The sequence below is a fragment of the Equus quagga genome, chromosome 4, assembly GCF_021613505.1.
Source record: "Equus quagga isolate Etosha38 chromosome 4, UCLA_HA_Equagga_1.0, whole genome shotgun sequence".
NCBI classification, from domain to species: domain Eukaryota; kingdom Metazoa; phylum Chordata; class Mammalia; order Perissodactyla; family Equidae; genus Equus; species Equus quagga.
The window spans coordinates 18,577,449-18,603,080 of record NC_060270.1 but is presented as its reverse complement, the minus strand read 5'-3'; positions in this window follow the sequence as shown (position 1 = coordinate 18,603,080).

Below are 25,632 nucleotides of genomic sequence, written 5' to 3'. Positions count from 1 at the left end.
TGAAAGGGTCCAGGGTACTACATTAGGAGAGCTGTGTCCTGCTATCTTTACTTACAAAGGAAAAAAGTGCTTTCATCAGAGATTTTACCTAGCAAGTGGGCAGTACATATGAAAGAAGGGGATGAATATTGTATTCATTTCTCCTTAACAAGACTGTTCTAAAACAAAGTGGCAAAAAAGCATAAAATGGTAGGGATGTACATCAGCTAATTGGAAAATGAGAATAATTTACATTACCGTGGCATCTACAAAAGTCACATAACCTCTTCAGACCAAACATTAAGTCTTTTTCATCTGTAGGGTGAGGAAAATAATTCTATACTCCAAATTTTTGTTTTGTTTTTGAGGCAGGGGGGAATTAAATGATATTAGCTCAATGACTAAAAGATAACGCTTACTAAACAATCATTATTGTTAATATTTCATTTTTGTAAAGTTTTGAACTAGAATATGGGCTCCTAAGCTTTTTATTACCAAGTATCCATTTGTTTTCTTTTTTTTACTCAAGACCCTACATTTGGGAATATTTTCATACCAAACCTGCTATGTTAGTCAAGGAATAATTAAATTGTTCTCCTGTTTTTACCTGTGCAAAGACATAGAGCTGTCAATTAGAGCTTCGGATCTTTGTGATATGACTGTAACCACTGAGTTCATATTCCAATCCACAGTAAAGGAGGATAATATTTTAACTAAATCATGTTAAACTATGTAGTCTCATCTTGGAGGAATATGAGCTGATTATTAAAAATATATCAAGGACCTAGGTTTTCAGAGGTCTTGGGCAAGGACACACATCTGCAAAGCCACTTTTATAACTAAAGCTCAATGTGGTTGAAGGTTCTTAGATGCTAAATAGAGTCAAGGTAAAGATGTGCAGTGTAATTTCAGGGACATCAGAGGGTATCTGTATCCTTCCCAAATCCCATCAACTGGCTAACACCTGCAATTTGGCTTATAACTTCAGAAACAGGATCACAATTAATGCAAGAATAATAAGAGAGGCAATATTTTAACCTGCTATTCAGTCAACAAACACTTATTGAAGGTCAACTATTTGCAGGCATTTATATATATTATAAATGAAATATTTGAGCTAGGGCAGCAAAAGTGGGGGAAAAGATCTTTGAGCTGTGTACACCTGAGTGATAGAGAACAATAAAGAACACAAAATGAGGATCTGGGGATGGCAAACTGAGCCAATTTCCCTGAAACTGACCAAGGTCAAGACCTCTAGATCAAGTGATCAGGAATGTTTTAAGAGTAGAAATTTTTACTTTGGGCTAATTATGTCAAAATGGCCTTTTTCTAACGTACGTACATGGGATATTTTAATAAGGGCCCTCATCCACTTTTCAAAACTTCTTGCTACTTCAACTTCCCAGGCCACATAGGTACAGTAGAGTTCCTTCAATCCAGTTGTTGGGATAAGGTGACATGACTGGCTCCAGCCGTCTTGTCCACTTCAAAAATCCAAAAGGTCCTGGAGATAATGTAGCTCTGCCTCATTGCAATCATTGGGAATGTAAGCTGACAGGGAGGAAGTGACCCCTAATTCTTAACCTCTGTCCACACAAGGAGCTGTGGATAGAATGGTGGAGCACAGGGTTCAATTCTTGGCTATCACTAGTGTCAGGGACAGCTCTCCTTGCGAGAGGCACGCTTGGGTGCCTACCACTGGAGGCAGAGGGGAGCCTCAAACCCCAACTCATGGTGGAGCCCTCAGCAGGGCTCGCGCACAAGATGACGCATCATGGCTTGCAAGCCCCACTCAAAATGTGTTCTTAAAAGACCCCAGACATATAGATTACCTGCATTTGAGAGAAGCTTCCATATGTATATTTGTCTACTCACACCTTTTGTAGATTCTCAAGGACTGTACATATTTTTTAGAATATACACTGTTTCCTTTTTTTCCCTTAAAACTTTCAAGTGCTTTGTCTCCAAGCATACAGAAAACATTTTAAAGCTCTGTGCACTGAGAGAAATAGGGGTGATAGAAGCATTAATAAGATTGCAAGCCTGCCCTCTCAGCTCTCACCATTTCCTAAGAGAAACAGACTTGCATCAACCTCCAATGAGATCAGTATGCAAAGTACAGAGGAGGAAAGGACTGTTAACTCTACCAGATGGGGCCAGTAGTCAGGAACGGCGTCCAAGAGGAGGTGTTATGTGAAAAGAGGCTGAGCAGAAGTTTACAAGGAAGGCAAAGAGAAGTGGCCAAGGTGGACCACCTGGGTGCATGGGGTATTGCAGGAATTCTAGTGATCTGGTGTGTTTCCACCGTACGCTGCTTGTGGCGTTATTTCTGGAGGTAAATGCTGTAAGAGAGATGGAGATCTGATGAGGAAAGACTTTGCATTCAGTGCCAGGTAATTTATACTTATCCAAATGATAAGGTAGGACTGATATGGGCTGAATTGTCTCCTCTTAAGTTCTATGTTGAAGTCCTAGCTCCCAATACCTCAGAATGTGACTGTGTTCGGAGACAGGGCCTTTAAAGAGGGGATTAAGTTAAAACGAGGCTGTTATGGTGGCCCCTAATCCAATCTGACTGTCGTCCTTATAAGAAAAGGAAATTTGGAGGCACAAGGCGACACCAGGGATGCGTGTGCACAGAGGAAAGTTCATGTGAGACCCAGTGAGAAGGTGGCAGTCTACAAGCCAAGGAGAAAGGTCTCAGAAGATATCAGACCTGGATCATGGACTTCTATCCTCCAGAACTGGGAGAAAATAACTCTCTGTTGTTTAAGTCGCCCAATCTGTGGTATTTTGTTGCCACAGCCCTAGAAAATTAATACAGAGCCTTTATCATCAAAGGAGGCATTTTCAAATAAAGCATTGGTATGTTCAAATTGGGCCTTTCGAAGTCTCAATATGTTGATGTTGCAATCCTTTCATCATCTCAATAACCTGAGGTAGTTTTATTCTGTTTTGTTTTACAATCTCTTTTTTGGACCTTAAAAAAATACAGTCACAAAAGATATCTTATTTTTTCCACTTTAACCAAGAAATCAATGGATCTAGAAAGTGAACCCCAGCATACTGAAACCAGTTTGTTGTTGTTAATGCCATCAAATCGATTCTGACTCCTAGAGACCCTGTGTACAGCAGAGTGGAACTGGGCCAGATCTTGGTGCACCATCCTCTCACCCTCCGGTGCTATGTCAGACAACACTCCACTGCTATTCAGAGGGTTTTCATGGCCAACTTTTTTGGAAGTGGGTGGCCAGGTCCTCCTTTCTACTCTTAGTCTGGAAGATCTGCTGAAACCTGTCCACCATGGGTGACCCTGCTAGAATTTAAAATACCAATGACATAGCTTTCAGCATCACAGCAACATGCAGCTGCCACAGTATGACAACCAACAGACATGTGGTGTGGCTCCCTGACCAGGAAACGAATCCAGGCTGTGGCAGTGAGAGATCTGAATCTTAACCACCAGACCACTAAGGCTGGCTCTCAAACCAGTTAGTGCCATAATTATTCAGTACACCACACAACATTTCCAAGCTGGGGAGGGATGCGATTTACCTCTGGCAAGAAGAACAGAACTATCAAATCTGTAATAAATAGAAATCCTTTTACCTTTCACACATTTTCATAATTTCCCCTGCTGCTTCAGCTAATTAATTACCAATGCTATTTGTGTTTAGACAAGGGGGTTTGTCTCCTTCACAGCCCATCTGCTTCTTGGTAACCTTGCTGTGAAGTCACTGCAAAGAGGAGTTGCTGATAAAGCTATCATCTCCATGGCAACCCGCTGCTATGTCACAAACACAGGAGTGTGACCTCACTGCAGTTAAAAGGAGAAATCAAACTGGTGTCTGTTGTATGAGGCGATAAGAGTTTTTAATCAGACACACAGCTTATTTATTTTTTTCAGAAATATAGGAGGGAAGGATCCTTCTAGAGAAATGTTACTGCAATAACCTTGACACTAATTACTAAATATTAAACGAACATTTTAATATTAAGAGTGCAATAGAAATGTGCAGCTGGTTATAACTGGGTGAAATGTCCTATGTAAGTATGATACTGATTCAGAAAGATCTTTTCATGTCTATAAAATGTGAATTTCTCCCTTCTTCAATTGCCTTTGCATTCATTTCTGTGGGCTCATTAGTAATGACAACAATTAACATTTAACACTTGCAACCTGCTATATCTAACAACCCATGAGGTAGGGACCATTGTCTCCATTTTACAGATAAGAGCACTGAGGCTTAGGTGGAGGGGCACGCAGCTGGAGTGGTGGAGCTAGGTGTGGAGCCCAGAACTACGTCTACTAAGTCAGGGCTCCTCCCCACCATGCTGTCCTGCCTATCTGTGAACCACCTGCCCCTCAACACAAGCTTGGCAGTAGATTCTTTTTGCTGGAAATAGAGTTTTCAGAATAAGAATTTAGTTTCATAAAACCTTACCAGTTTTCAGACATTGACGAAATTTTAGTAATCAAAGAAATGCAGGATATCAGAATTTTGTCTAATTATTTTATAGAGGAATAAATTTAGTTATAAAGGACTTTTACCCAAAGCAGCTCAGGGATTATCTGCTGCTCCTTTGATTGTTTAGAGTACAGTCACAAGCTTTTCTTGTGATGTCTGTGTCTATCCCACTTTTTTTAGCAAGTGCAAATGACAGTGGTAGTGCCGTAGAGTGGCCAGTGGGCCCTCCATCCAAATGCCTCCTGACAGGTCACCCGAAGTGCACACAAGGGGTGCTTGCTCTGCTCGGACAACCTCAAGGCAGGTCCCAGTCCTTTTCTTCTACCAATGCCTCTTGAAATCCCATCCTATGTAGACATTCTGGAGCTACCAAAGGGAAAAGGAAAGCACAACAAAACAGCAACAGAAAAGCGTCAATGTGGTTTAAAATACCAGTTTTGTGATTCCTTTTACTTTCTTGACATGGTAATTTAGGACTAGTCACAGTTTCCTTGAAAAAAATCAGCTTGAGATTCTTCCTTAAGGAAAAATAATACTCTATTTTATTAACTGGGATTAACAGAGTATAAATTAAGTAGGGGCTAATTCAGTGATTTTTTCATTTGTCGCCCTTTTGGCTCTATACAAGTTAATTTCTTTAACATCTAACTAATGAGACCTTTATTTGTCCTGCAGACATTCTATGACTGTTTGTTATACATCTCCTAGCAAAGATGACACTCCTGGTATGATATTTACCAAGCTTGAGAAAGTAAGCGGCTTCTTCCTTCCTTATTGCCTCCATTTGTACAGCAGCCCATATACCGAAGGGGAGTTATGACGTGTAGCCACAGAGTGTCTCTCCTAGAGGAGGGCTAAACACACTGAGTGAGAAGGTGAATTCTGAAATCGACCCGCAGCAACTGTTACCATAAGTTCTGATCAGCCTGTTATTTTCTTCCTTGGATGGCTGGTTAACTAGTTACTCAGTTGTATGACGCAGGCAGTAAATATTGTAACGTGGAAGTGCTGCATCCCTCCAACTGTCAGGGAGCTGAGGCAACAGCATTCATTGGGCATTTGCTGTGTGTGTGCATGCACTAGACACTGGTAAGGGAAAACCAAGAAGAGAGTGTGTGCAGCCCATACGCTATAATTGTTTACAATATTATGGAAGGTTAGCAGGACCAACAGACATCTAAGAGCACAAACCAATGGGCACAGAGTCAAAGATTAGGCCAATTTTGTGTTTCAGAGTTTATATAAGTGCTAGAAATAAAAGTTATCAGACAAACTCTATGTTAGATGGCATTTTTTTTTGTTTTTTTTTTTGGTGAGGAAGATTGTCACTGAGCTAACATCTGTGCCAATCTTCCTCCATTTTATGCGGGACACCACCACAGCATGGCTTTGTGAGCAGCACTAGGTCCATGCCCAGGATCCAAACCTGCGGACCCCGGGCCTCCAAAGCAGAGCACAGGAATTTAACTACTATGCCACCAGGCTAGCCCCTAAATGGCGATTTTTAAACAGGTGATTGGAAAGAAAGAATATAAAAATTGTGGGGCTGGCCCAGTGGTGCAGTGGTTAAGTGTGCACGTTCTGCTTTCGTGGCCTGGGGTTCACCGGTTCGGATCCCGGGTATGGACATGGCACCACTTGGCAAGCCATGCTGTGGTAGGCGTCCCACATATAAAGTAGAGGAAGATGGGCATGGATGTTAGCTCAGGGCTAGTCTTCCTCAGAAAAAAAGAGGAGGATTGGCAGATGTTAGCTCAGGGCTAATCTTCCTTGGGGGGGGCGGAAAAAATATAAAAATTGCAATTCTGAGCATTTAATATGTGCCAGGAACCATGTTAAGCATTTTACATTTTTCTTATCATTTAATCCTTTCAACAAACCTAGGGCATAGGCTTTGTAGTTCACCAGTGAGAGGACTGAGGTTTGAGGAGTTAAGTGACTTGTTCAAATCAGTAGGCAATACATTGGCAAATTTCAGAACCTGTGTATTCCAGAACCTACAAGTTTATGACAAATTGATGCTGCCTGAAAAGATCAGATAGGAAAATGACAGAGGTACAGTACAGAGATGAGAAAAGTAACATCCTGCAGAGAACAGTTCAAATCCCCTTCATTTCACTCCCCTCATTTGGATCGACTGAGGGCAGAGCAGGATGGACTGACTTCACTACAGCTTTGCCCGTGACTCCTTCAGAATCAAAAACGTCTTCCTTTTTTTCTTGTAACACTGGAGAAAGATATGCCAGCACACCATGGTTGAAAGAACTCTCCCTCTTGCAATCTTCCACCTTTGAACACATTCGCCTTTCAGGAATTAACTGAGTTGCATAGAAAGACTCAGCAGGATTAATATATTGATAGAATTGATAGATTTTATTTTGTACTCATATACCTGGGTAGTTAAAACTGTGGTTATTTATAGTCTGCTGTTTAGACGTCTTTACCATTATATAACATCCATCGATCTACAACACTCATGTTCTCAGATATAAATAATTCACTCAACTTGCCTGTAATGTTGTGTTCTTATCTGTCCCTGGAAACATTAAAGAAGGCAAATACCTGGAGTGTTAAGACACTTCAACGGGTGTCCTTGTAGCTGAATAAGTTAGATTTGGATAGATGGGAGCAGGAATCACTGGTTGGCCTTAAAGTTTTGATTATAAATTGGAGGCAACTAGTGGCTCCAGAACATTATTTATCAGGGATGTTGTATGAGCTGAAAGAAGTGTTGTTTAGCTTTTCTTTAGCTATATAAGCTCATATATAATTTTTTTTTTTTTTAAGGAAGATTAGCCCTGAGCTAAGTACTGCCAACCCTCCTCTTTTTGCTGAGGAAGACTGGCCCTGAGCTAACATCCATGCCCATCTTCCTCTACTTTGTACGTGGCACGCCTACCACAGCATGGCTTTTGCCAGGCGGTGCCATGTCCACACCCGGGATCCAAACCAGCGAATCCCAGGCCGCTGAGAAGTGGAACGTGCAAACTTAACGGCTGTGCCACCGGGCTGGCCCCTTTGTGCCACCGGTCCAGCCTCTATAATTTATATTTTTAAGAGAATAAAGCAGGAATGGGATTGAACTATACACACTGTTACATAGTTGTTTTTTTTTTTCACACAACACTGCAGTTAGGACATTAAGTATACATTATGAATAGATTTACTTCATTCATTTTTATCACTGCATAGTGAATTAACCATTTCTTTTTATGGATTTAGATTGTTTCTACTGTTTTCTTTTTGTTGTATAGTTTTTTCTATTTTGCTATTACAAAGAATGCTGCAATGAAACTCTTTATATACATATTTTGCAAAATTGCTGAGTAGCTCTGTGGGGTAAATTTCTAGAAGTTCAATTGTTAGGTCAAAGGATAGGTAGATTTTACAATTTTATAGATATTGCCAAAGGCTGTACAAAATGCATCATTTTAAACCTCCACCAAGATATATCTAGCATTCCAATGTATTTCCCTTCAGCATTAAATTTTTACCATCTTGATGTGTAAAAAATAGCCAAACTTTTAGGTTAAATTTCTTTAATTATGAGTGAGTTTGAATATTTTCTTATGTTGATTGAGCATTGGTGTTTCATGTTTCTGTAAATAGTTTGTTCATGTCATTTTCTCATTTTCCTAACAGTTTTACAATTTTATCTATAAAATTGTTTTAATACTGAAAATATTACTCCTTAGAATATCATGTGGGCTAGAAATAGCTTTCCCAGTTATCATTTCTCTTTTGACTTGGTTTAAGATAATTTGGGGAGTAGTCGAAGTTTTAAATTTTTATACAAATTTATCAATATTTTTTAATGATTTTTTCTTTTTAATTCTCCATCTCAGGAATTTAAGAAAAAGAATCATGGATTTTCCTTTTGTCCTTGTATAATCTCATTCTTTCCTTTTTCTGTTTATATGCGTATTAGTTCTTTGATCTACTCGGGATTTATTTTCATGTAAGATATAAGAAAGTGATACAACTATTTTTTTTTTAGCCACTAGCCTATTGTTCCAGCAACATTTGCTACATAATTTAGCTTTTATTCACCTTTATCATGTACTAAATCCCCTTAGGTATTTATCTCTATGTACGATTTTCCTTTTCCATTGTTCTTTCGAGACTCTGGGCAGTACAAACATTTCGAATGTCGTAGCTTAAGATGTTTGAATAGTTAGCAGTGCCAGTTCCCCATTCATTACTACTTTTCACAGTTCTCCAGACTTTTCTACATGCTTTTGTCTTCCATATAAAATTTGAGATCCTCTTGGTGTGTCGACTGAGATTGTGGTAGTTTTATCGACTTAGAGGGAAATGCTATCATTAGAATATTGAATCTTTACCCAAGAATAAATTATGTATTTCCATTTACCCATTTTTAATTCCATGGGGTAACTGAATAAAATATGTTTTTAATATATTCCTTTCTTAGTGTTCTTCATAACCTCTACAAATTCTTAGGAAAATCTACGTTCATTCAACATCTAACATGTTTTGCTTTTTATTAGTCATTTCATTTTCCATATGTCATTGTTTTATCTTCTCTTCTCATTTAACCTAAGAAAGTTTGAAATTCAACAGCAGCAAGTTAATTCTTCCAAATTCTGAATACTAGCCTTTTAGCTGTGGAGGGTGAATGGCACAGTATTTAAATAATGACTAATGTTCTAAACAGCATAAAGCAGCTGCCTCTCGCTGCTTGTTACTGGTGTACCATCATTACTAGTGCAGGGTTGAGTGATTTGTGTGAAGTTTACTTAAGGATCACTGCCATTATATATTTATGAATAACAGCAAACACTATTTAGGACAAGCCATTCCCTGAGAATTGACACGCCACATCGGGGACTGGATGATCAAATTCCTACGCCTGTGCTTATGGCCAACAATCTGTTTTATAAGCCAGCCTCTGCAAGCTAATGATCACAGTCACTAACCATTCTATTCTCATTTTAATAAAAACTGCAAAGACAGGACAGAATAATAAGAGAAGAAAGGTGATGGATGTACTGTTTAGGCTATCCGTAAACAAGTAAAATCCATTTAACCCTATTTGGAGGAACAACAGAAAAAGTGCAAACTTTTAGTAAAAACAGCAAGACGTTGTCGTTTGTACTCATGTGCTCCTCTGGATTCTAATCCCTTTCTCCAAAAGAGGGGGCAGAAAGAGGTATGACTGCACAGAGTAATCAACTCCTCATGCGTTTTCTCTGTTTCCGTTCTTGGTGGTGTGTTTTACTGGGGGTTAGAATCACTACAGCCTTCTGCAGCTATTCAAATAACCCGATGTTCTTTTCCACTACAAGACTATTTGGTCAGGGAACAATTTTGCTTAGAGTGGAAGGTGCTCTGATCTTGTGGGGGACACGAAGGAACAAAGGACGAACTTAAACTCTTGTCTGACCAGGCTATAGAGCTTTACGAGGGTCAGAAGCCAACAATCTACCTGCTCCCCCCACGCTCCATTTTACCCTTCCTCAATCTTATCTCTTGTCCCTGTGCCTATTCTCTACTATCAAGTCCAGCAGTGCCAACCTTGACAGGTCAATAAGTCGGCTTAGTCATAGAACAAGGTGAATGGAATTCCCTTTGGATATTCACTGGGAGACTGATGTGTCTTAAACTTGTATTTTGTCCACTAACCAGATCCAGAGCTGGCTAAAAGTCTGATGACTTTTATTATCTGAAACATTATTATGTTGTAATATCACCTACTAAAATGTTCTGTTGGTGTTACCTTGGGAAATGGGTTGGGACGGCTGAGGAGATAAGTATCAAACTATGTGTCATCCAGCCCTTCCTTCTTTCAGTGATCTAGAATCATCACAGTAGCAAGGTGGGAGGCAGGTAGAGGCCAAGGATACTGAATAAGATACCCTAATGCAACACAAGAACGATGAGGCATTCTAAACCAGAATGACTTGGGCTTCCTGGTTCTGAATATGGTGAGGAATCATTTTTTGAATGATGGCTGTGTGTTTGTGAGACAGTAGTTCACAGGAACAGGAATCTCTCATGGAATTTATGTAGTTTCTCAGGAATAAAGAAGATGCGTGCATTGAATTGAAAAATGGGAAAAAATATGGAACTATCACAAAAGCCCAGGACAAATTACCAGAGCAAGTTGGGAGATTCCAGTCCTCTCTGTTGGGCATATTGGCAAGAAGTTGGCACTCTCATCAAAGAATCCTCCTGGAGATCATATGGCTGTGTTTCCTCTCACCTGGCAGAGCTGCGAGTCTGCTTTCTGGGAATCCTGTGGGACCTAAGACTGTCCTTCAGATGTCTAAATCCATTTTGATAAAATAATGCAGAAATAAACCAGAGAACAATAGCTTCTGATTGTTCCCCTGGCACTGTCCCTGCTAGTTCCATGATATATTCTACAGAAATGAGACATTCAAGGAAAGTTAGGCTTATCAGTCCAGAGCAGAATCCAGAATAACAATAAAGCTATTACATCACTATTTATTCTCCACACAGTGTAACTCTAGACACATTTGCCTCGTCTCTTTCCTTTCTCAGGTGAAAGGTGATTGGTAAGTAAATTTAATCATGCTGTTGAGGTCCCATCTTTGACTTCCTTTGCTCTTATGATTAAGATCAAACTTCTTAACTGGGCCAAAAGGATCTTACATAATTGGGCCTCTCCCAGGGTCTCCAATCTCTCTCCTATGGGTTCTTCTTTACTTTTTGGTATCCAGCCACATTCACCTTCTTTAGCCTCATGTACTCTTGTTACTTCCTGCTATCCCAGGGCATTTTTGTGTGACATGCCCTCCACCTAGATTCCTTTCCTTCTCCTTTTTGCTCTTCACTTTAAGACAACATTTGGATCTTGGGTTAAAAATTAATTTCTTGGCAAGGCCCTTGGACCTCCCTGGACAGAGAAAATATTATAGATTTTTGGAACACCATATACTTTTCCATAGTGGCACTTGTCACCATTGCATTCTCACATTTATTTATACGATTTGATCCATGCCCACTCCCCCCACTAGACTCTAAGCAATTTTGAGGAGACAGAAACTTGCCTGTGTTGTTCACTATTGTATCCCTAATGCCTACAATGGTTCCTGGCATATAGTAGGTGCCAAAAAAAAAAAAAAAAGCATCAAATGAATGTTGACTTTAACTCATGTCTGTATCTCCATCAAAAGTGCCTAAGATCTTTGGGGAGCAGCAAAATCTCCTGCAGTGATGTTTCACTGGCTTGGCTACAGAGGGAAAATAGGATATGGGTGTTCTCTGCTGCCCTTAAAGTACCATCAGCTGAGCTGAATGAGAGATGGTGAATTCAGGAGTGGTGATTCTTTACAAAGAGAAGCAATATAATTTACTGGTTGCCAAGATAACACTTCAAAATCTCCAAGAAAAGAGTGGCAAAATAAACCTATCAAAGAATCATAGAATGTTAAATCTGGAAGAAATGTTCAGCATTATGCAAGAATAATCTATCTCTTTTGAAAATGAGAAAGCAGAAGCCTAGCAGTGAGGAATTAGGACAAGATTCAAAGATTCCTTAGGTGTAATGCATGCTCTCTTTGCCACACCATTATGCTTCTAAAAAATAGTCACTCCTGAGACACTTGGGCTTTAAAAAAGAAATTGGAAAAATAGTCAATGGAATTCATACACTGTAAAAAGATCATCTGTAGTCTTGTTTTTTTCTTGCCATACAAATGCAAAAAAAATAATAACTGAATATTAACTCTGAAACATGTGGAGAATGGCAGTATGGCAGTCGCCCAAAAAAGCTTTTACTGTTTCTGGAATGTTTGTTTGGATACATTAAAACTATTTTTTTAATGTAAAAGGCAGTGTCTCTCCTGCTCCCTCCAAATGAGAGATGATAAATGACAGGGCAGGAATTATAGATCAGGACCCCATTTCGGGAGCCAGCCAATCATCTAGTCAGGGATTCCCTGGGCCTTATGGAAAGTTTTGCTTCTCTAGCAATCCAGTTTCAGGGAGTTAATTTCTGCCAAGGTTTTCAGCAGACACACCTAAATATAGTTCTTTAAGCCACAGTAATTTGATGACCCAAATTCTAAAGCTGAATTATAAACCAAAAACTTCGACATTGAGCTTGATTATAGAATGAAGTTCGACCTAGACCAACAAAAATAAATGAAAACATATGTAAATAATAGAAAGAATGAGAAGAAAAAGTCAATCACCCAATATTCTATAAAAATAAAGCAACATCTAATACAGTGACTGTGTTGTAAGTATAATTTGGGTTAAAGACCCCCCCACACACACACACGCATATACACACACCTTTGAAGAAGATTAGAAGGGAATACAACAGCATGATTCTTGTGGATGTTTTCTGTATCTTTTTGTTATCCAAATTTATTTTTTATTAATTGTTATTTTTATAATTAAAAATTAATTTTTTAAAATGTCACTTAACAGAGCAAAATAAACCAGAGTAAAATCCCCTTCCCACGTCAAACTTTCCATTGCAAATCTACTAATCCAGATTTGACAGATTTGTTCTTTGCCAACCCTCAATTCAACCAGGGAAGTTACGGTAAGATATCACAGGGGTGATGCCCAGAGAAAGCGTTCAAACAGCAATGCGTGTTCCTCTACATAACTCTTAACCAGAGGTGAATTTATTGTCTGACTAATGATGCATAAGCCTCTCACTTTCACGAGCCCCTTCCTAGGCCCTGAGAGGGGCGCTAGTAATATTAGTGTGCTAATATTGAATTCATTTTCTCAAAAGGCCTCTTCTCTCAATGTGTAAGTGTTATGTTCCACAAAATTTAATTCTGACTCTGCTTTCAAACAGGGAAAAAAATAATGCAGGAAACTCCATCTGGTGGTTTCCCTTGGCCATTAACTTGCATCTCAGTGAATGAATGTTCTCTGTCTCACACTTTTGACACTTTCAATCTTGAGCATCCTGAATAAGTCCATATCTGAGTGTTCTCTTGTGTTATCTGTTAAACACCATCCACGTATGGTCCAGCCAGTGATGGATTTCTCTGTAATAAGCTGATTTAGCCCTAGAAATATCTGTTTCTTGGACCTCCTCTTATTTTCTCCAAATATTTGATTTTTCTGTGTCCATTTTTTTTCCAGCATAATGTGTGAATTCTTGCATATGTTTACCTATAGAAGTGTGTTCCCCTTCCAGATCCATGGCTTTTGGCTTTAAGCAGCCATCTGCTGAATCTACCATTGCTGCCCTCAGTGATATAGCTTTGAGGGCAGCATCTTGTGTGAAAGGGAGTCAGTTGGTAACCTCTCTACACTCATGTTTCATAACGGCTTTCCAGGAGACCAAAAAAAAAAAAAAAAATCAATTCCAGACTCTTAATGGGAGGTCCTTTCATCTTTCTCATGTGCTCATTCTCTGTTTCTTTTGTCAAGGCTCAAGACAAGTAGCAGCTGACAAGGAGAAGTTCTGTATCACATTGAATCTCTGGCTCTGTCTTGGGTCAATTTCAAAGGTGCTATATCTCTGGGGAAACATGAAAAGAATTCTCTATTTTTAAAAAATGCTTTACAAAGGCAATCTTTAGTGGAGATGGTAAGTGGCCCTGGAAGAGTCACCAAAGGTTGATTCTTAAAATGAACTTGATATTGACTTGACACTGAAAGATGAAAATGGAGCTGGTGAGACACTTTCTTGCCAGGGAGATGCCACTGGCTTGGCACAGCTTCTGATGAGAGGCTACATTTGAAGGAGAAATTTCTGTCTATACTAGCTGGCAAGACAAAATGGTTCATATAGCAACGTGGCCAGTGGGAGCCATTTTCCTGAGAGCCAGACCTCTCTGTCCAAGGAGGTATAAAGGAGGAGGACGAGTCTTTTGGATACGTTCTTTTTTGTATTCCCTAAGTTCAAGGAGAAAGGACTTGAACTTCTTTGTTATTTTGAATCTTCCTATACCTTACTATCAGGGATAGTAATTGTATAATAATAGCTTAACAAAAACGGATCTAACAGCAAAGCTCTTTTCTAGTAAATGTACATATTAGATCTTGAGCATCTACTATGTGTTGTGTCTCTGGACCAGTTTCTTTGGAGAGTTTAGATATATGAATATAATCTCTACATGATCTCCATGTACTGTATACGGTACCTCCATGAGGTAAATATTGCCTTTTCCCATTTTTCCAGTTGAAGAAACTGGAGCTTAGGGAAGATTGATCTAATAAGTGGTAGATCAGGGATCTAAATGTGACCCCAAGCATGTGTCCGATGTTGCCACATGCAATTTGTCCTCTTTGCCATCAGATAACACTTACCCTCAGGGCATGACTGTTGGTAGAGAAAGTGTTGGTCATATTATGCCCATACTATATTTCCAGAAGCGTTAATAGAAGAGACCATGACAATGATACAAGAGGCATAAGAGAATCATGCTGGAGAACAGGACACTCCAAGTGTCAGTGGTAGTGTTGGCACACAGAGAGATTGGGTTTCCTAATTAGAGAATTCATATACAAAGATTAAATCTGCTTCTCATTGCAACCAAAATCTACCTTTGCCTTTGGAAATCTCTGTTATTTCTAATGCCAGTAATTTATACGGCTTCTAAAAGAAAAGGAGAGGGGAGGAGAGATGGGATGTTCTATCTAGATTCAAAATCAGAGTGGATTGTTGCAGGTATTGACCCAAAGGTATTGTCGCAGTCAGTGACTATAAATAAGAGTATCTGGGGACAAAGTTAAAGCCCATTAGGTTACATTGTACAAGTTGTGGTGAACCTAGGAAAGACAGATGTGAACAAATTATGGCTGGCTCAGCAGGTTCTTAGAAGATGGTAAATTCAGAAAACTTCCAGATTCTCAGTTGTGCCGTGAGCTGTATCTAAACGACCGCTGCATTCTGAAATCTTTGGGCTGAGCAGATGACAAACTGTGTGTGTTAGAAACGGGTTTAGTATTTGCTTTCATGCTTCATTGCATAGCTCATAACCTGTTGCAGAGTGTGCTTGAGAATGAAGGACGAAAGTGTAACAGGGGCTTCCTAACATATGAGAATATTTGTTTCTGCATGCATTTTCCCCTCCCACTTCACTTCGATGACAAATTCTCTAAAATGCAATAAATAATTTACAGTGTTAGTATCACAGCAACAGCAGGCCTGTGTGGTTGGTTGTTGATTTATATCTAAAATAAATGGCATCTCTCAGAATGAAGGACAGTTACGGCAGGATGCATGGTTCCATGTGTTCACTGTTGTCAGGCTGTGCTTTTGTGCCAGCGTGTCTGTGCAGGCACACTTGACCATACCTGCAGCTAGCACAACATGTGTCCATGCCTGGCATCTTCGTGAAATCATTTAAAAAGAGTGCACACAGTATAACCTTATACACACACCTACTCACATCTCACAGAAAGGTAGGAAGCTCTGATGCCAGCACAGCTTTCCCCAGTATAGACCTTCTGTTTTATCCTTTCCAGAGAATAAACTACCCATTGTCTTCTGGGCAGCATTGAGGAGGGACAGGCATTCCCTAAGCATAATTAGAAGAATTATGGGAATTAGAAGGTCTAGCTCAACAGAATTTTGAAAAGATTCTCCTGTTTCAGCTCCACTGTTACCTCACTTCCAGTGGTTCCAGGTGCTACAAATACTGGAGTCCTTGAAGCGGGCAGTCATTTCTACAGGACAAATTTAGTGTCTCTTACGTGTCTATTCTTTTGGTTAAAATTCGGCTTTCTCAGCTCAGTTTGTGTCAATTATCACCAGCTCTTCCACCTTACAGTCTCCAGCGTTTTGTTAAATGCACTGCCTCTCCTTTTCTTTTTGTCCTTTATGCCTTTAAAATATCATTTTGCCTTTTGTCAATTTAGTAAAATTTTGGAAAGGAGCAGAGGTAAATGTGTGTTCACCTTGCCATCTTTAATTAGAAGTGTGTTTTATTCCTTAGCTTTTATCTCTTAAATCTCAATCTTTCCTTGGGGACCCTGGCATGGTACCACGGTATGAACCTCCTTGAATGTTGGTGATGCCAAGAGAGAGATGGTTTAGATGAGTTTTTGAAAATGCATTCAATTCCTCACTGACCAGCTATGAACATCCACTGAGAAGCTGTAGATGAATTAGAAACTGCTTATTACCTTACCCTTCAAGAGATCAAAATTTCAGGGGCTAGACTTGGTACTAGGAATTGTCTTTATTTTCATAAATATTTGCATCCCTTGTTAGCATGCTGGGGGGTATAATAGATCATTTTTAAAATGATTGTTCTCATCCAATTTGCTACCCATGTCCTCAACTGAGAAGCAAGTGTTAATGCCATTGCTTTGATCCTGAGGATAATTTAATTCTACAGTGTATGTAGATCCTGTGCTTGTTATATAAGGAACACTCGTTGGTAAATTTTAGAAGTGCAACAACTGACCAAAGAAACATTTGACTTGAAGAAATAATGTAAACAAAAATTGCACATAGTAAAGTTCGCAATAGTTGAAAACCATCTCAAGGATAATATCTCATGGGAACAATTAGAACTGCAAAGACTCACCCGAGAAAAATCAGACACATGAGAAACAAATGGAGCAAAATACAACTGAGAGCAGCTAACACTGCACCTAATAACATCTGTTATTGACTAAAAATTGATAGAATAATAAAATATTCTTGACAAAATTTGGATCTGCAAGAATTGGATTTGGTAGAATTAATAAATACACACATGCAAGCAGAAAAACCCTACATGTAAAATTCAGAACCTACAATTGATAAAATCCAATATGAACAAAGGACTTTGATCTTTCAATTATTCATTACACAATTTCTACAGAAGAAATATTGATCACAATAAAGACAATTTTAGCAAAGTGAAAATGAAAGTGAAAAAAAGATGGAAATGGCTTAAAAGCATCATATGGAATATTGATCAATGAAGGAAATTGGTAAATGGAGTTTTATTCAGAAAATACTATCTCTACAAAAAGTCAACAATATTCATAGAATCGTGTTTAAAATATTTCTATGAATAACAAGGATTTAAACATTCTTGCTGTCAAAATTTTACAGGTCCTTCACATTCTCAAGTGAGAACAATTATTTTTTTCTGTAAATAATGCAATATGAAGGCACAGGTAGAAAAGTACAGGAGTGTGTGGTCTAATTCACTGCAAGACTCTGGAGCTTGGTATAATCTAGAAATTGTGCCAAGCTGAGCCAAGATCCCGGCTTTCTGGGCTCTCTGATCTCAGTTTGAGAGAGAGTTGCTGGGATAGTATTTTGCATGCAATGGGAGTTCAGTAGTGTTTGTTGAATTATGTTTTACTGAACTGCCTCAATAGGATACGCTCAGTCCTTAAGTACAATTTGTTTACGGCCCAGATCCTTGTTCTCTGTTTCTTGACGTGTTTGTGTGTTCACCAGTTTTAAGGACTGCCTACTTTCAGCCTGGGTTGAGGTTCCTCCCCAGGCAAACTGACCCACAGATTATCTCCTGATTCCCAGTAGATCCTGAGGCCAAATGAAGTTTGTCTCCTTTTAATTCCCAATTTAACCTCTTTGCTCTTTAATAAATCTGCCTTGAAACTCTTTTCACCTTTTATCTTTTTTTGGTGGATCTGCCCTTGTATAATATCCAACTTTGTACTAGGTATAAGATAGATTAAGAATTGCATGCAAATTCATGATTAAAAATAAATCCTAACTCAGTACATAAAAGGAATGCCACAGGCCTAAGGGGAAATTAGGAGGTAGAATTTGTCAGAGCAAATCACAGTGAGATGCATGGTCTGTGCTCAAGGGTGAAATGACCTGCAAGAAGTTGGGCAGCAAAACCGTCCTGTTTCTTGGGCCAGCTTTCAAAGTGGCTTCACTTTTTGTTTGAAATGCAATCCCAGGACACAAAGGGCACCTGCATGCAAAAGCAAATGTATAAACAATTCCTATGCCAAATATCATGTATTTGAATTATGTCACTTTGGATTATACTCATTGCTTTGTCCTTCCATCTATGTGGATCTTTGAAGACTGGTTCTTTGTAAAACCTCTTTAATCTTGCAATAAATATGTATATATTAAGGAAACCTTATGGAAAGGAGAGAAAGCATTCCTACTATATATATTTATGACTGCATTGTAGACAAGTCTGGGTTAAAAAAAGTTGTTTGATTGGGAGTAGGCTTGTACTGTGTTGTTGGCAGAAAGAAATAAAAAACATTCTGCAATATTTTTAAAATGTCAATTCACAATTCAGGAAAAATACAATACACAAAATAAGTTAAATTAAAAAGAATTATGTTCTACCTGATAGAAACATTTACAAGAAAACATAGCTTAGAATTTAAAAGAGCAATTAGAGATCATTTAGAATAATTTTCTTGTGTTAAAATGAAGAAATTGAGACCCAAATAGGTCAGATGGTTTAGCCAAGCCCAGGAAGGTGATGAATAATTATCTATTTTCTAGAATAAACGTATTGCACATGTTCATCATTTTTCACGTAAAATAGATGTTATTGGTAATCCACCCTCTTTTACCTGTTCGTATAGTAAAGCAATACTAAGTGTACAGCTGATGAACCGTCTCAGAAGCTGAATGAATTTGGGAGATAGAGGAAAGCAGGTAATCAAATTCAATGAGCATTTATATATGCTAGGAAGTGTGCTAAATTCTTTTTTGCAGCTTTACTGATGTGGGGTTTGGTGTTCAGAGATTCTATGTAAATTCGGCAAATGTCCTGAAATAAATATTAGAGTTAGGATTTGAACACAGGTCTCCTGGCTCCAAAGTGTGTTCCGCTAAGCCACAGCACTGGGAGATAGTTCTCCACACTTCTGGCATTTCTGCATGCCTTCTGAGCCACTGGAAGGACTTTTGCTTTACAAACAACCCTGGAAGCTAGAGTTAGTATTTCTATAGATAGAGATCCAGGTAGACCTTGCAAGATAGTAAAGTCTTCCGCCACTTTGCAGAGAAGATTTGCTTAACTTATAGGGTGAAAATACCTCATCTCTCTCTCCAGAGGGGAGGATGGACAGATTTGCCAGCAGCCTCTTCTAAGATTAGGAATTTCCTAAACTCAGTGTTTCTAGGCTGTCATACAGTCCTGAGTGTGTGGCCCATGCCCAGGAGAGTTCCACATTGCCCCTGTGGAATTTAGGGGGGGGGTGGGCAAGGGAAATTGACATGAACATACTGGGTCATGAGTAAAAAATTGTCTAAATCCATGTGGGCTCATTGTTTCCTCACCAAACAAATTTATAGAAGTGTCGTGAGCAAACTTTAGGAGCTCCTTGACTGCTTGACATAAACTACTTCTCTAAACCATAAGTCTGCCTGCCAGATTTGAAGAAAGAGGCCTCATTCATATGCTGACAAAGGCTGTGCTCATAAAGCAAACCTATTTAATTGTGAAAAAAAATATATGACATTGCTTAGGCCCATTGGTTATACCTTAGATTTCAAGAACGCATTAATAGCCAAGGGAGACAAAATAACATGCATTAAAGGGATACAGTAACAAGAGAATGACAGTTATTTACTAATTTAATTTAATTTGCAATTTACTTAATTTCTAAAAAGCTCTAATTTTCTTTTGGATTCAGTGCTGTTTGTCATCATTTAGGAAGTTGTTCCATGAACACTTCTCTGATACTTCCAATTAGGAAGCTGCCTACTATTTCTAACCAATGCCCACCTTTTGCCAACTTTGTTCGTTTTTATGCTACCCTTTCCCCACCTTCTTGACAGAAAATTCCTCCACTCCTATTTATGTTTTCAATTATTGGTAAAATATAATCATCTCCACCACACGACCCAGCCAACACCTACATAAGATGCATATATTAGAAATTCTTTAATCTTTTCTCATTAACAAAATACTACATTCTCATAATTGTTACAACTGTCCTTTTGTGAGTTCCTTTGCATTGAATAGAACCTTCCAGAATGGTAGCATCTGAATCTGAAAAGATAAATGCTAGAAGCATCCTCAATAGGATGTTACCAATTAACCTGTGAAATGATGCATGTGTGTGCTGCTCAGAATAAACTTTGGCCCTTTTGACTGCCAGCTCACATATTTCTATCGGTACTGTATGTCCTTCTGTATGAATATGTGCCTGCTTTGCCTAACCTCATCATTCCCCCACTGCTACCCTGGATTTGATGAGTATACAACATCCCACTTGCCTGACCTGATCTTGATCTTCAGTGCCTTCTGGAGCAATAGGTTTTGAAGAGAACAGAGAGAAAAGACTAGACATCTGAGTGGTATGCAATTCTTCAGTCTTTTCCGTAACAGCCATGATAAAAGGAAGATGAATATGACGAGTAGTGAGAAGTGTTTGCGTGTGAGCAAGAGTTTGTGGTTAATTTCATCTCACTGAAAAAGTGCCTGGCATGAATCAGACCATGGCAGACAGAATACTCTATTCCATGTCAGGAGAATTAACGTGTTTTTCATTGTAGGGAGATTAAAAAAAAAAAAATCCAAGGCATCAGAAACAAAATGGTCACAGTTATTCCTTTTACTCGGTTCATACCTTTGTGCCCGGGGTGAGGCAAATGGAAGATATTAGATCATTAATTTCCATGGTATCCTTGTGAGGAAGGACAATGGAAACTAATTATCCTTATTTTATGGATACTGAGAGAAGGAAAGGGGCCTGTCTGTAGCCTGTGTAATTCATTGGTAGTGGAACCCCAAACCTCAACTTAATTTCACAATAGTTCATGGGTTTGAGACACATTGAAGGGAGGAAGTGTGCCACTGAACATACTTCACTGCATTGATGGTCTGTAATCCTTTCTCATAGTCACTGACATTTGCAAAGAAGCATGGCAAGATCCAAGCCAAAAAAGTGAGGGATTAGGAAATTCATGTTCTTAAGAAGCAAAACCAGGGAGAGCATTTAACCAAGTGATTGATTCACTGGAATAAAGTGATGTTGTCAGTGCCTGATGTTTGCAAGTTTTTAGAAATATCACTAAAAATATCCTTCCCAAGCCCATCAGCTTCTTGTCTGATAAAGTGGAAAAGTGCCCCTGCAGTGGCTGTTAGAATTGTCATGCTTGTCATCGCCTTACCAAATTCTCTCCACCCTCCCCTGAAATAGACATCCCTCGGTATGCAGAAGTTCCCCGTCAGGGTCAGGGGAGAAAGGAGGGGAGGAAATTGGATATAAGGCTGCAGATAAGACTAAGAATCATGTTAGGTGATTTTAAAATCTTGGAAGTGAATTTTACTTCCTAGAGCCCCAGAAATAGGGAGGTACCTAGCATAGCTGGTAGCTCAAGAAAATCCTGAAGAATATATAAGTGGATTCAAAGAGTTGGTGATGAGCAATATGTCAAAAAATAAATCAATCAAAACCACTCTTTCTTTCAATGCTGAAATGGTCACAAGTCTGACATACGGAATTAAAGTAGAAAGAAAATCAAACAAAAACCGCTAAAGAAAATCCCAGCTCCAGTGTTGCTGTCTGCTGTGCTTTGATGTAGTCTGGGCGTGTATACTGGCCTTCCTTCTGGATTAGAATATATATTTAATTATACACATACACACACTTGAGGAAATGTGTACAAAATCCTACCCCTGCCATGTTCACCCAAAAAGCACACTGGGAAAACAGCTAGATACAAGCACGTGGAAACTTCTCAGGATGGAGCATCCGTGTTAGGGCCAGTGAAGTGGGCTGGCTGCAAGACCTCAGTCGTGAGAACTGGAGAGTGGAAAACCCTTGGCACCGAGGGCTCAATAATTAATCAAAGCAAAAAATTCTAACGAAGGCAGCAGCCACAGTGGAACACAATGGAAGCATTTATGGACCTAGAGATGAATGTAAAAGAAAAAGGAAAGTAGAAAGAAGCTCAAAACTCATGTTTCCAGTGAATAAGAATGTCAGACACCTAAATATTTGACTTTTCAAGGTTCTAAGAGCCCAGTGGAGCAGAAATTCATGTTGCACTTGAGCTATGTTAACCTTCTCTTCAATACACATGTCTTCAGAGCTTGGAAATTTGATGTGGTGGGGATTTGATGCCCACCGCCCCCAGGGCCTGGGCTCTTTAATGAAAGTTGACAATGACAGCCCAGCCAAGAACCAGACTAAGGTGGGCTTTTTATCACTTACTTATCTCCTGACACTTAGTAACTCTCATTTTTTTTTGTGTAACAGTATAAGCAAAGCACACATGCAGTTATATTTTATTCACATATTCACTCACTTAGTAATCAATGATCATTGAGCAACTGCTATGTGTGAAACCAAGGTCAGCATGGTGCCGACAAGAGACAGAAGTGTACATCAGTCTCCCCTGTACATCAGCTCCTAAGGAAGATATGAAATGTTAGGTTAAGTTTAGTGCCATGAGAGAATTGGAGACAAAGTGAAATAGAAATTCAAAAGAAGGCAAGATCAATTCTTGTTTGGGAGAAACCAGAAAAGGCTCAAGGGAGAAGGTGATATTGAAGTTGAGTTTCAAAGAATGGTTGGAATTCTCCAAGGAAGCTACAACAGCCTCAACACAAAAGAAAAAGGAGAAATTAAGCACGGTTGTGTTGTCTTCAGTCATGTGAGGCTGTGCTCCACTATCTATTCTGTGTAGCCACATTTATTCCCTCACTGCACTGTAAAATAATTTGAAACCACTGAACAACTGACAACGCGTGGATTCTATGTTTCGACAGAGAACAACCACAGGGAAAAGCAAATGCGAAAATCAGGGAGCACTTTTATTTATTTTGTTAGAGTAAGTATTTTTTGACAAACTCTGAGCTTGTCACTGAGGATGCAAAGACATGGAAGATCCCCTTTGATGGCCACATAGGTACTCAAATGGCCACAGATCACTTGATACCTTCTCTCTGGGCAGCTGTCCTGAATTGCAGTTCATCACAGATGACTTAAAATGGCAGTCTCTCCTCTATGAACTTGCACTTCGAGGGAAGACAAATGTGTATATATTGACTAGTAAATTAACACCAAATATATTCGCTGACTGGTAGATGCCACTTTACAATTTGTGAAAGGTTTTTACAACGTCTTCTCCAAGCCTCATAATAACTCTATGAAATAAGTTAGGCAAATATTATCATTATCCTCATTTTACATAAGGTCAAGAAGAGTGAGTCTCAGTGAGGAGAGGGACCGGTCTAAAGTCAGGCAGCTAGAAATGCGACCACTGCAAATATTTTCATCTTGGTTTGGACTTTTTAGCAATAACCCATAGGTGTCATCCATCTTTCAATTCATTTCAACAAATATTTCCAACCAGGTTACCTAGCCATCTTGAAGTCTCTCTTTTTGACCAGATCTTGGCATGGCTCACGTGTATAACAAAATCTACTTTCTCATTAGGGTAATGGTTGCTTTTTAGATTTTTCTCAAAAGTCTTAATAATACTTCACAACAGATATGCGCTCCAGAGTTGGCAAATTGAAAATTATCCAATGGTAATATGGACTAAATAGCCTAAAGCCTTCCTTCCAACTCTTTTTTTTTTAAGCAGCCAGAGATGTAGTGGAAGCAATTTAAGATGTCTGTAAGAGGGCTATAGACGATATTGCACACATACATTAAAGCATTGGCTGTTTTCTGTACATGTGTCCAACCATATTTCAGCCTGCTAGTAATGTCTTGCAATTACCTTTAGCACAGAACCTGAAAAAGAAATCAACCCTAGAGTGTTCCCATCCCCGACTCCATCAAAGTTCCCTTGAAGTTATTGGTGACAGTGCTGCATCCTTGATCTTGGATTCTCAAAATCCATGCAGAATGCATGACTGCAGATACTCGCATAGCATGCTGACTTGCAGTAGCTGCTGTGCATATTCAGCAGAGTCTCTTTCTATATTGTGAAAACATATCTGTTGGAGTATACCTAAGTTGCAACAGGCAGGTCATGATGCTCTCTGATCTGAGTTAGGAGATTTTTCTCTAATTGTGAAGAAACAGCCAGATGTACTTTGTTTTTTTTGGCCTCCTCCAGTTCTTCCAGAAGCCCAAGGAAGTTCCAAAGCCCTCTGAAGCCTTGAAGAGACTCTGGGGTGAGAACTCAGCGAGAGCTTTTCCTTTCATGAACTAATCAGAAGGCAGAGGGCTGGCATGGGTCTCTCTCCCTGCTGGGTGCCGTGGGAATAGGACCACCTAGTGGAACAGTCTGGCCAGTCATTTCTCCCAGACAGAGTGGTTTGGTAGCTGAAAAAGTGCCACCCACAGGAGTAACAGTTTCTGGGAAGAGAAAAATGTGTTTCTCTGGAATCTTGAGAAAAATTCCGAATCCTGTTTCCGATCCCAGAATACCAGTCCACTTTCAACACTTTGCAGTGTTGATCAACACGTGCTGTGAAAATTTAGCAAAAGTTAGGGTCACAGGAATTATTTGAAGGATTAGATAATCTCACTTCTCTACAAAACCTTAAAAAGGCAGCAGAGAGGGGCTTTCCTCCTGCTAAAAATAATAAAGCTGCTCTTCAGTTAGGAAAATCACACAGCTCTCCCCATCCCATCACAAAGGATTAACATCAAAGTGGAGAAAGAATAAAAAAAAGAAGACTTTCTTTTCCCTGTCTCCTCATCAGTTCCTCTCTTCCCATATTTACTTTTTTTTTAACTAAGTTTCATATTTTGAACTTCTTGTCTGCCCTGTGAGATAATGGGGCCCCTCTGCAGGATGCAGTTGTAGACAGACGTCTTTGCCTTGCTATCTTTCATTTTCCTTTCCGAGTAATCTCTAGACTCTATGGATTACACATCGGAGATCATTTTTCCTAATAAAGCTTTCTCTAGGACAGTTTATCTTTTACCCCTTTCTCATAAAATTCTATGGCCCATTGTGTTTCTGATCAAAAACATTCAAGCTGTTATCACTTCAAAAGATGAATTTAAGAGATTAAATTAGAGAGAGGAGGAAGGAAGAGACAGTGTAATTGATAATTAGGTGAACTTCACTCCAGCCTCCTCAGGATAACTCTCTGGGCTTTCAGCTAGATTTTGGAGAGTAATGAGTTTCTATCTGAAATCCACTTTGTAGCCAGTTGGAGTCTTGTTCTCTCCTCTTAGTGTGAGCTGTCTTTGGTGAAAGGCTTATCAGTGGTAATGGGCCAGCCATTCACCCCCACTCCTCACATTGCTGCTGACAGCTGACCCACGATGTGCACTGCCATTGAATAATGAGGTGAGGATCAAATAGAATCTGGTCTCATCAGCTCACATAAGGCAAGAATGGGCACATTTTCAC